Source organism: Rousettus aegyptiacus, unplaced genomic scaffold (assembly GCF_014176215.1).
Source record: "Rousettus aegyptiacus isolate mRouAeg1 unplaced genomic scaffold, mRouAeg1.p scaffold_m13_p_4, whole genome shotgun sequence".
In the NCBI taxonomy this organism is placed as follows: domain Eukaryota; kingdom Metazoa; phylum Chordata; class Mammalia; order Chiroptera; family Pteropodidae; genus Rousettus; species Rousettus aegyptiacus.
Genome location: NW_023416307.1, coordinates 117,659,022 through 117,672,618, shown reverse-complemented (window position 1 = coordinate 117,672,618; position 13,597 = coordinate 117,659,022). Strand labels below are relative to the sequence as shown.

The 13,597-nt window shown below is 33.8% G+C and overlaps 1 protein-coding gene and 1 pseudogene across 14 annotated transcripts in view; both read right to left on the bottom strand.

The window, feature by feature from the left end:
• GRM7 (glutamate metabotropic receptor 7) overlaps positions 1–13,597 on the bottom strand; it is a 761,960-nt gene that overhangs the window by 634,989 nt on the left and 113,374 nt on the right. The gene's annotated exons all lie outside the window — the stretch shown is intronic.
• Positions 3,001–3,119, bottom strand: LOC118602144 (annotated as a pseudogene).

Genomic DNA, 13,597 nt, shown 5'->3' with positions numbered 1-13,597 from the left:
AGAGATTTACCAATTAATTGATGGTAATAAAGGTTATTGTTTTGTATTATGGATAGTTTTTATATGTGGGGTTTCAATTATATCTACATTAATAATTTTATTGCTATACATGTGTGTACACATACACACACACACACACACACACACCATTCTAGCCTGTATATAAATCATCTCATATAATTCACATATAACAATTTTACAAATTACTTATGGTTATTATTCCCTCTCTCTCAACATTTTTGTCAATAGGAGAACCAAGGCTATGAGAAGTTAAAACCTTCATAAATCATATAGTTAACCAGTTAACCAGAAGGGGAAAACTTAATTATTCTGACTCTGATATCTTGGCCTGTATTTACTGGACTATTGTTCTTAAACTAGGAATCAACCACAAAATCTGAGGGGTCCGGAAGACCTTTCTCCCCCCTGATCCTGCTTCTACAATGATTTTCCTGACTGTTTAATGTCACAGAGGGAAAGAAATCTTTTTTTTTTCTTTTTTGTAATTTTTTTAAAAAGTTTTCTGGCAGTTCTATTATCTCAAGAGATCTATAACCTTGACCAATAAGTTCCCTGCAAAGGAAGGGCCTTGAAAAATGAGCTTTGGAGAATGGTTGCTACCCTTCCACTCTTTACCCCCTGGGTTTTCAGGTATGACTGGACAGCCAGTTGTTTTTAATGCTGAATTGAGGAAAGGAGTTCCCTTCGATAAAGATCAAAATTACTAGATATAATTTAGAGTATCTTCTTGGGTACTAGCATTTTAGAGTTTGATTTAAGAATCTGTAAGCTACTCATCCACTACATGTTTCATTAAATTCCAGAGAATTCTCAGATTCCCAAGGCCCATCTAAAGACTACTCCATACACAGCATGAAAGAGATGAGAATCATTCCAATACCTGAAGGCAGGCAGCGTGCACAGGATCAGGCAAACAGAACTGGGTATAGAGACAGCTCTGCTACTTACCAGCTTTAAGACCTTGGCCAAGTTATTTTACAAACTCCAATTTCCTCATTTGTAAAGTGGATTTATTTAGAGTTCTTTTGTCATAGTTGTTGGAAGAATTAATTATATTATGTAACTTAATGCTTAACAGAGAGTAAATGCTCAATACTTATTATTGAAATGGTGAAGATATAGTGATACAAATATTATTATCTCCATGGCATGATAAACCTTAATAAAACTGAGGAAAGAATAAAGAGGAGTTTAGGTACCAGTTGTTTTATTTCTAAGGACAGAATGGTAAATAACTGGCTTAATAAAGCTTAATATATTTGCCTTGGGATAAACAAAGGCCTTCATGACAGCAAGAGTTAATTAATACTAAAAGTGTTTCTTTAAAGAAGTCACTAGATCCTAATAATAAAGACTTACGATGTTGGAGAAGGTGTTTTCACATTCATTGTTTCATTCAATTCTCCCATAAATTTTCTGAGATAGTCATTATTATTACCTGCACTTGAGTTTGGAGAAGTGAGGTGTTTTCTTTAAATTCATGTTTTAATATGCTGCACAGACAGAATTTGAATCTTATTCATTGGTCCTAAGATTATTCGAAGGAAGGAAGGAAGGAAGGAAGGAAGGAAGGAAGGAAGGAAGGAGGGAGGGAGGGAGGTGGAGGGAGGGAGGGAGGGTATGGCAAGTGAAGAGGAAAGGACTTAAAATTAATTCACTTCGCTAAGGAAAGTCCTGAATTCATTCCCGTCCCTTCCTGTCATAGAAGTCTGCCTAGGACCCTAAAGGAGGTCAGAAGGTAAGCCTATTCAAGCCTATTCAAGTCCTAAAGTGAGGTAAAAACAACTGAGTACTTCATTTAAAATGTAGATATAAACTTGTATTTGAGGGAAACACGAAATCACTATCTAGTAGTTTTTTTTTTCTTTCTTTGTAAAACATTTTCCTTTAACAAGATGGTATTTTAATTTTGTTTCCTTTTGATTGTCTGTTGGAGGGGATATAAATTCCCAAACAATTAAGTTTCTCATTTGGCAACTTTCTCCTGATTAAGGAGTTTTCTTAATTAAATACAGACACATTTGGCAAATCAGTGTAGTAAATGTCTAAAGGCCTCCCAGGATGATGTGAGTTGTCATCACAGTCCCCATCAGTTATGAGTGTTTGCTTTGAATACCAAGTGATTTCCTTAAGGATGAGCTTGAATCCTCCACATTAGTCTAAGTAGGCCATTCTTGACAAAGATAATAGACAATTGGAAAGACAACTTCCACTGATGCTTCAGAGTCAATTAACTCCTTCTGAGTCAGAGAGGTACAATGTCATAGAGAGAATCTAGTCATTGTAAGCGATCCCCCCAAAAAGGCCAAAAGATAGCTATAAAGTATATTTATTTAAAAAATATTCTCATCGTTATTTAGACAATATCCAAATGAACGCTGGGCCATCTTGCTACAATGTGTAGCCAGCCTGTACCATCTTTCATTTTCTTGTTAGATATTAGGACTTTTGGCTTTGAGAAGATTGTGATTTATCTTAATTTCAATGCAGGACATAAAGAGAGGAACATTTTGAACATTTCTTCTATTCTTAGTTCTTCTGCAGGGAAAGTCGGGTCAAGGACCAAATGTCCTTGGTGCCAACAGTCGGTTAGTTAATGGGTGAATGGCCTATTTCTCAATACTGAAATCTGTCAAACTTATGTGTAATTTTAGTTGGATTTAATTTGAAACTATTGCTAACTTCTGTAGGTCACATACTTAACTGTTTTGTGCCTCAAGAAAGGAACATTCTGTGGATGAACTTAAACTTTTTGTGGGCCATCAGATAATTTAAAAATCTTTCACTAATATCAAACTTTCTAATGAGAGGAAAATGTAAGCCCAATTTTCTATGGCAGAGAAAACTCAGAAGTTGGTAATTCTTAACTTTTTTTTTTTTTTTTTTTTTTTTTTGGCAAGGCAACCCTTGGTTTACCTCACAGGTCGTAAGCAGTTTGTCAGTTTACAATTTCTTATTTTTTAATTTTTTATCTTTTTATGCCTACAGCATCTGGTCTCCCTAGGTGGTCTCCCATCCAAGTACTAACTAGGCCCAACCATGCTTAGCTTCCAAGACCAGATAGGATTGGGCTTGTTCAGGGTAGCGTGGCCCTAGACAAATCATAACTTTTTTATTTTAGGCCATGAGCCTACTTCTAGGCATAGGTGCAGTTGCTGGGAATTGAGAAAGTAAAGAGAACATGAGGTATTTTGTGCCTGGAGACCTTGAAATATGCCAAATATTGAGAGATATTTTCTAATAGGCTTCTCTAAGTCTTTGTGGGTTAGCAAGATAATAAATATTACCTCTAATTTGGGGATATAATATCTGCTACAGAAGAGTTAAGATTACAGAAAATCTCTAAGGCTGATGAATATCAATAACTAATATTTGCATTGATGCTTCCACTATTTTATATAAACTGTATCATCTAGCTTTGCAACCATCCTTTAGGTTAGGTGAAGCCATCATTTCCACTTGCTTGATGGGGAGACAAAAGCTCAAAAGGAAAAGAAACCTGATGAGAAACATGCAGCAGCTGTTAAATGGCAGAACCAAAAGTCAGATGTCATCTGCCCCAGCTCTGAGCTTTCTTTTCACAGGCCACAGGCACTAATCGTTTGAGAAATCTAAGCTAGAGACCCAAGTAAAAATATCTCTGACCAGTATATTCGATATATCTAGAAATAATAGTCAAATCAGCTCTAACAAATTGTCTGTCAAGGTTTGTTGTTACTCTTAATGAACAGACCTTTATATTTCTTGAGATCATCTCTATTGTTTGAAGTTATTATATATGCCTTAGTTATCAGTATTATTTGTCAACTCTTTCAAAGGAGAGTTACCTCTTTTTTATCCTTATATTTCTTTCAGATCCTAACACATAGTAGGTGCTCAAAAAATGCTTGTTTAACTTAATTCATTAGAAATATTTCATTTGTAAACTAAAATCGATGTCCCTTTTGTCTATATATACATACATATATACACATGTGTGTATATTCACACACATATATGGCTACATGTAATATACTTTTATAAAATATTTCCTAATTATAAAATTAATTTTTAATAAAAAATTTCTAATTTCTCTTCCCAATATAATTTGGCATAGTTCATATTATTATTATAAAATTAGACATTGTATGATAAAGTCATGAAGAAGTGGAGGAAAGAAATACTAGCCAAAAAGTCTACTATTATTACTCTGGCAAAACCATAATATTTCTTTGAGCTTTCTTGCATCCCGAGTAAGAAGGCAAAAGTAATTAATTAGATAAGTAATTTCTATGATTTGATGGGAATAAGTGCATCAACTCACCAAGAAATGATTTTAACAGGAATTTATCCTTCTGGCATTCATGCAAAGTAATACTATGGATTTCTTAGACTATAGTTCATGGCAAATACAGTCATGTTTTTCACTTACTTTCTGGGGATCTAATTGGTGTGAGTTTGAAGCCCAGGATACCTACTGAGTTTCAGTAAGAATTAATGACCCAATTTATTTTCTATCTGTTATCCTATCTATTCAGAAATTATAAAGGTTATAATATAGAGTAGACTGGTGGTTCCTAAATTCCTGGGGAACTTTTTAAAAATAAAGATCCAAACCCCTACACCTTTGAAATTTAGGATAGCAGATATAAAGGATTTAGGGGTGGGGAGAGTAGGAGGGTTGCTGAGTATCTATTTCCCTTTCTGATTATAGAATCTCTTTTTTTTTTTTTTCCTTTGAGGAATCATGCTTCTCCTATATCTCAGTGATGCGGTTTGAATGGAATTGGCTTTACAATCTTCATTATATGAGTAGGCATGAAACACAGTTCTAACCAGTCAGAACATTTCTCTCCACTGACCACATTGTCTGGCTCAGCGACAGGAAAATGAGACTTACTTAATACTGAGTCTTTCGTTGAAGCTATTAGAAAAGAGGCACCTTCTATATGTTAAGCATTGTGTAAAGATAGGAAGTAAGTCTGTTACAGCCTATAAATAGAATCAGCAGTGATAAATGCAGAGCGTAACTGAATATCCTGGTGTCATTTTTGTTGGTGCTCCTGGATTCTCCTCTATTTGAAGTAATTCTGAATTTTTAAATTTAAATTGAATTATTGATACTTGCTATTGCAAGAGTCATAACTAACAATGCCTAGCCATTAGTATCTTTAATCATAACAAACCTTTCCAGATGACTTTCATGATCAACTAAGTTAGAAAATTACTGCATGAAATGTTCTCAAGAAGCATACCTTAATTTATCTTCAAATACCTAAGTTAGCATACATTACTACTAAATATAAGTTCATTCATAAAATGCAATAAGTGCTACTGAAAAGTTTGAGATGTGCTCTGAACCTTGAAGATGCCAATTTTGGATGACAAGATAACATTCACTTAGCAGTCTCTTAAAGTATATTATGTGCTATGAATGAGTTATAGCTTTGGCAAGAGATAAGGATTCCATGTATTTTGGGGTGGAAGTAGAGCAAAGCAATGCCTAGTTGAACAGAGCCACTGGGATGGTCACTTCCACCTGTTAGTAGAGTTTTTAGATTTCCATAGAAGTTATCCCTGAGAGGAACTACTAAGATAGTGAAGCCCATGGTCCTTACTAGCAATGAAAGTGAACATTATTCAGCATCTGCTGCTCTACAGTGATGTGCTGACTCGGTCAAGGACATGAACTACCACCTGACATCTATCGTAAAAACTGGCTGGGTGCAGAATGCAGACCTTCCCATGCAGACGAGGTGTACTATCAAGCTTCTCAGAGTCTAGCAAATAGCCAAAACGCAACCTGTAGAGGGGATTGCATGGGAATAAAAACTCCAGCCAGCAGCCCAAAATCTAAGTTCTCTGGTATATCGATTTGTCTGTTCATTGTCTGATATGTTTTTTTAAGAGCCATTTGTCTGATTTCTTTTTAACAGTGATCCAAGCTCATGGTATGATCTCTAATCCAGCAATGCAGTACATTTTGCAAATAAGAGTTTATCATTATTTTGAAACACTTGACATAGAAAAAAAGTTGATTGGATTTTAAATCCATTCACATTATTATAATAAATTGAAAACAAAAAGCTGTTACAATCTTTGAATGTAATTCGATATAATTTAAAAGAGTATAAAATGATTTTAATTTTATTATCAACTTGTTTGAAAGTTTCTTGTTAAAGATGCTTATCAAAAATTAGAAGAGGTCATCATGGCAAAGTATTGATTGTAAATTTCATTTAATCATTTCAAGCATAAAACTAGTTATTAAAAACAGTTTTGTCCTCAAAGAAATGTTCAAATTTCTCATAAACATAAACATTAAAAGTAACATTTCATATCTATCCTTTTACAATTTTACTTTTACAATTCTAACAAGGGTATATAATATTAAAAAAATTATATTTTCACCAAACTTCATTCATTTACTTTCAAACCCTTTCCATTTACCTCAGTGCACTATACACATGTAATTCTTATTTTTACTTTAACTATTGTAGCCAGTCTCTAAGATGGGCCCCAATTATTCTTACCTGTCATTCATTCTCCTATTTAGTCACCCTCTTCATTACATGTGGCTGACTTATATAACTACGAGGTATTGTATAAATGGTACAGCATGATTTTTAAGGGTAGGTCATGAAAGTCTATGTAGCTTCTGCTCTGAGCTCTTTGTGATGACTTATTCTGGGGGGAAGCTAGAGTGTGGTCCACATAGCAAGTAATAGAAGCCTCTTTCCTACTACAACCAGCTCTAATTTGGTAGACATGTGAATGCACCATTGGGAAGTGGATCTTCTTGATGTAGTTGAGCCTTCAGCCCAAGTTGACATCTTGACTAAAACTTCCTAAGCCAGTTAAGCAGCTCTAATTACTCCTGACTCACAGAAACTATATAAAATAATAACAATAAACATTTATTGTTGCTTTAAGATGCTACATTTAAGAAGAAAGTTATTACATGTATCGTTGCATTATATCACTATTATAGCACTGCATCACTATAGCAGCAATCATCAGCACTTAGCTAACACTGCAAAATCAAACAAAATTGAACTATGTGCTTGATATAGACCTAGACTCATTCATACAGCTTGGTAACTCATTTCCACATATCAGTCTTGGAGTGAGCAAAATTCATAGTAGTTTCCCAATAATATCTCAGAGTTTTGTATAGTATGATCCTCTGAGGACCACCCCAAAGTGTTTAATCATTGTACGGCGATGGTCTTTCTTAATAGCTCTACCATTAGGCTTGGGACCATTCCTGTTTTTGTAAACTCTATATTCCTAGTGGCTAGCAGAGTGCTCAGGATAAGTAAGAATTCAATAACATCCTTTCATTTATATATTCAAAATATATTTAAGCATCTTACATGCATATTTTAGTGATTCTTCGTCAGTAATCTGTATGTTTGAATATTATGCAATCTGTTAAATGGTGCATAATATAAAAGCTATGCTTTAATGAGTAACATTATATGCTAGCCACATTAGTTCTAATTTAATTATCAGAGCGACCTTATCATTCATTATCCTATTTTTCAGATGAGGAACCTGTGTCTAATAAAGACAATGCAAACTTCCTCGAACACAAATATGAAGAGTTATGGAGTGAGCTTATAAACAGGACAGGTCTAGCTGATTCAGGGCCCATGCTCCTAACCACTACGCCCTCAAGGTATTAGCCTTCCTTCATAATTCTTAAAGATTTAATCTTCAAATAGAATTATTTCTTTCCATATTTCTATTAAAAAAAAATAGGTAGTCTCTCAAATTGCCCAGAATGTTTCTCATTAATAAAAATGAAATATTGAGGCTATAAGTTAGGATTATTTCCACCATGAATCAAAAGTATATAATTAAAGATTAAAATAAATTAAATATCTCAAATAAGTAAGTGGTTTGAGGACTTAATGCATACTACACTAAGAGTCTAAGCAATGTAAATCAATATGCAGATGGGGCTTCCACCTACAAGTAAAGTATAATTCATGTTTATTGAGAAGAAAAGTTAGATGCAGAGCTGTAAGTATAAAAAACAAAGTTTTAAAATAACTCTGTTTTTCATTCAAAAGTCATGCCAAAGACAAATTAATAAACAAAACTTACATTGAGCACATTTTGTTCAAAACTAAATGAATTTCAAAGGCCTTATTCAGTTTTTAAAAGTGAACCACTCTAGTAATTCAATTTATCTGTAACTTATTCTTTTATCAACTCAATTTAAAAGTTAATCTTGTTATATTTTCAACTCTAAAGCAATCTGTTCTTTATATGTGGGAAGAGCCTATGGATATGCTTTTTTTTTTTTTTTATGAATAGATATGTTTTTCATTTGGTCATAACAGATCTACAAATATGTTCATAATTAACTAGCTCATCTATAAATTACATATACATAAGGTTAACATGTATGTCCTGTCAACTATTCATATTTACATGCACACAAAAATAGCTTTTATATAGCTTTGTATAAATACAGATCCACCAATAGTTATTATGACTACTACTACACGATGATGATGATGATGATGATGATGATGATACCTTTTGGGAGGTTAGTTTAGAAAGCTAGGGTATCAGTTACCACCATCACATGACTTTAGAACTGTCTGAAAAAGGTAATTAGTGCAGTGAGTGTCCCCTAGTTGGTAATGCCATTGCAGCATATTATATTATTATCAATAATTGTTTTCCCTTTTCCTCTTCATTGACATGCTGAAGTATGTCTTGAAGGAGCCCTGTTAGAATATACATCACTGTACCACTGTTAGGCTCTATCATGTGATCTGCTCTGGCCAATGAAATGTGAGCAGCGCTGTCACAGGCCATGTTCTAGCAGAAGTTTGGCTCTGTCTTTTGCTTTCCTCACTTCATGAGAATGGGTCCCAAATGGCTGTCCCAAAAAGTGGTCAACTCTTGAGCTTGAGTCCCGGAAAGAGAAGAGATATAGAAATGCATTGGACAGCCCACAATTGCTGATGTATTTGGCATAGGCCTGTGGCTGCAGTCCACTAAGATTTGAGGATTGTTCATTAAAGCAGTTGACCAAAACAGTCATTTTTCAATAGGGCTGTTGCACAACTTAAATAAGATAATATCTTTGGAGACAAGAGACAGAACCATTTATTGATGGCCTGCTATCCCATTTAATTCAGACAATGCCATGTGAGGTAGGAATTTGTATTCATTATACAGATAAGGAAAATGAAGTTCATAGAAATTAAGTTGCTCCAAATCACAGAGCAAACAAGTGGTAGAGATGAAAATTAAACTTAATTTTAATGGACTCTACTCCAAAGCCATGCTTTTCTTATTAAACTTGAAAACATCAGAATGTGCTTTGTAAAATATCGAAGCCTGTATCATTATTATTTCAGCTGCATTCATGTTAATGAAAAAGTTGTTATAAAAAATTTTTAACATAAGGGAGAACAAATTTGAAAAATATTATGTAAACCAATCTACTATATTCATATAGTATATAATGAATCCAATACAGTTTATTATCAAAAGAGCACATTATATTCTGAAGTTTAATTTGAAAACAAAATTAATACATCTTTCATTTCAAATAAAGTAATCATATTCACTTAAGCTATTAAGATATTACGCCAAATTTCTATTAAAAGGAGATAAAATAAATTATCCATGTAAAAAGGCAAACTCAGTCATGGCACCCGACCAGGAAAATATTAATTTTCCAATACAGCTAATAAAACCAGCTTTAAATGAAAAAAGAAAATGAAACAAGACAAGGGAAGAGCTATGGAGTAATAAATTAAGTATATTCATATTCAATTTTTACTCTCGCATGGTGAGTGAAAAATAATAATTAAAAACATGATTCTAAAATTATTACTCATCTGGTGTTGTTTTTTAATCATTTCTTCCTCCGATGAAGGTACATGATAATTTTCCTTTCTAGACTGTTTCATCTGGATCAAAGTGTTTGTAGGTCAGGAATTCGGGCGAATCATTTTCCTTCTAGATGGCTTATGTGCTCTCCCCTTCCCTGGATTTGTTTGCCAGGGATTTGAGTGTGCTGAATAAGACCCTCTAAGTTCCCATAAGGAATCCTTGGCTCAGGCTTCTGTTTGCACTAAGCAGGGAATCGGCCACATGAATGACGGACTATAGATAAGAAATAAAGGCTAAGGAGAAGGAAGATACCCTCTGCCTTTGTGACAGAAAATCTTAGGACTGTAATAAATTTGGCTGAGATGGCCCTCACTGCTTATGGGAGAAGAAGATTTGGTGTATTTTCTCACCAAAGAGAAATAGTTGTGAGGTTTAAAAAGAAAATCACTTTTTTTTTTTTAAAGAAATTAGGGAGTTCAGGAGCCAACTCATAAATATAGTGTTGCTCAGAGAGCCATTAACTGTTTTACAGAAAGCTGAAGTTTACTGACTTAACAATCACACTTTACAAATCATCCTTAAAATGAGACTGTGCATTTATTATGTAACATTTCAGAAATGATTTTCCCCAATTTACTTCTTCAAATAATTTGTTTTAAAAACTTTTTTTATCGAAGTATAAATCCAAGCAGAAAAAGATACATGTTGCAGGTATACACTTGGATGAATTTTTACAAAATGAGCACATCTGTTCAACTGGCACTGATCTCAAAAAATAGAAAATTATCAGTATCCCAGAAGCCTACTTTTGCTCTTTCTAAACCTTGATAATGATAATTTAAGTTTGATTTTCATTTGCATTAGTGTTTAAGTGACATGGAAAAAGTCAGAAAACTTCCCATGGACCTTTGTTCAGACATAACTTCTTCTCTGGGTACTATTCTGCTGGCCATCGCAATAGTCTCTCCAAAAGGCTTTCTATTTGGTGTTTTTGTTTTGTTTTGCTTTGCTTTATTTTGTTTTCAAGTTCGAGTAAAATGTCTTGAGGTTTGGCTCAGTTTTTATTAAATAGTTGTCCTAAGCAGATATTAGGTCCTTATTTCTTTGATTCAGGACTTGACTTGGTCATATTGAGTAAAGATCTGAACTCAAATTGATTTTACATAGTTCAGTTTTAACAAATATTCTCATTGAAAAGCACATATTATAACTGCATCTCTTTAGCTCTCAAATTCCCTTCCTAAAGTGTATTAGTAGTTATATTGGACTGTAAAAGCTAGGTTATGCTGCCATAGAAACCTGTTTTTATAAATAAAAGTTTGTTGGAACACAGCCATGCTCATTTATTTACTTATTGTCTGTGATTTCTTTTGCACTACAAAGGCAGAGTTGAGTGGTTGTGACAGAGTATAAAACCTGCAAAGCCAAAAATATTTATTATTTTGTCCTTTTCAGAAAAAGTTTGGTGACCATTGCTTATAACAACAAATTTATTTCCATCCATATCTCATGATGAACAAAAGTTAGCTGAGAGAGACTATGCTCATTGGAGTTATGTAGGATTCCAGGATGAATGAATCATCACCCTTTTATGATGTCAACATGGACTTACCAAAAGAGAAGAGAGCATGGAGAACTGCACACAAATTCTTAAATGCTTCACTTCAACTTACTTTTTACTATACAAAGCAAGTTGTATGACCCTAATGTCAAGATGGTGGTTCTGGTCAAATGGCAGAGTAGATAAATGTTGTGTTTGCCTCCTCTCATGACCACATCAAAATTACAACCTACAAAACAGCCATCAATGAGAATCATCTGAAGTCTAGCTGAAATAAGTCCTATAACAGATGAACAGAAGAAACCACATTAAAACTAATAGGAGAGGTGGAGATGCAAAATGGGCTGGCCCTGCATCCACATGTGGCAGTTGAGAATTGGGGACAACTCTGGGGCAAATCCAGGACTCTACCAACATTCACCACCTATGGGTACCAGGACAAGAGAAAGAGAGAGCAAGAAATTGAAAATTTAATTGAAGGAACAGTAATGGAAACTTCCCCAACCTGGAGAAGAAAATAGACATATGAGCTCCAGAAGCACAGAGTGTCCCAAACAAGTTGAACCCAAAGAGGCCCACACCAAGACACGTCATAATTAAAATGCCGAAAGGTTAAAGACAAAGAAAGAATTTTAAAAGCAGCAAGAGAAAAGCAGTTAGTTAACCATGAAGAAGCATGCATACATCTTTCAGCTGATTTCTCAACAGAAACTTTGCAGGCCAGAAGAGACTGGCACAAAATATTCAAAGTAATGGAAAGCAAGGACCTATGACCAAGACTATGCTACCCAGCAAGGCTATCAATTAAAACTGAAGGTAAAATAATGAGCTTCCTAAACAGAAAAAAACTAAAAGAATTCATCACCACCAACCCAGTATTACAAGAAATGTTAAAAGGGATTTCTTTAACAAGGAGAAATAAAAAATATGAATAATTAAATGGCAATAACTATATATCTAGCAACAATTATTTTACATGTGAGTGCCCTCAATAAAAAGACATAGGGTTGCTGAATGAATAAGAAAACAAGACCCTTACATATGCTACCTACAAGAGATTCACTTCAGATCAAGAGACACACACAACCGAGAGTAAAGAAATGGAAAAATATATTTCATGAAAACAGAAATGCAAAAAAAAAAAAAAAAAAAAAAAAAAAAAAAAAAAAAAAAAAGAAAAAGAAAAGCTGGGGTAGCAATTCTTATACCAGTAAAAAATAGACTTTAAAACAAAGGCTATAAAAAGAGACAAAGAAAGACCCAGTAATCCCACTTTTGGATATTTATACAAAGAAATCAAAAACATTACTTCGAAGGGACATATGCATCACATGTTTATTTCAGCATTATTTACAATAGCCAAGACATGGAGGCAACCTGGCTGTCCAGTGCATGAACAGATAAAGAAGAGGTGGTACATATATACAATGGACTATTACTCAGCCATGGAACATGCAACAGAGATAGACCTAGAGGGTATGGTGCTGGGTGGAGTTGATTGGACAGAAAAAAATGTCATATGATTTCACTTATATGTAAAATCAAGAGAATGGAACAAACAAACAAATAGAAACAAACTCATAAATATAGAGAGCATTTTGATGGTTGCCAGGTTGGGGTCGTATGGAGATGGGTGAAGCGGGGAGCAGAATAAAAGGTACAAATCAGTAGTTACATAATAGTCATGGGGATGTAGAATATAGCATGGAGACTATATTCAGTGGTATTGTAATAACTATATATTGGTATCAGATAGGTAATGGATTTATTGAGGTGATCACTTTCTAAGTTATATAAATGTCTAACCACTGTGTTGTACCCCTGAAACTAATATAATATTATATGTCAAGTACAATTGAAAAAAATAAAAATATAAAAATAAAAAAATTAAAGAAGTACAAATTGGTAGTTACAAAATAGTCATGGGGATGTAAAGCTCAGTATAGGGAATATAGTCAATAATATTGTAATAACTAAATATGGTCTCTGATGGGTGCAAGACTTATCAGAGGGATCACTTCATAAGTTATATAAATGTCTAACCACTATGATGTATACCTAAAACTAATATAATATTGAATGTCAACTGTAATTAAAAAATAAAGTTAAAATTAAAATATACATTTTTTAAAAAGATAATTGAGGAGTATAAATTGTGTGCTCTTGGGATGC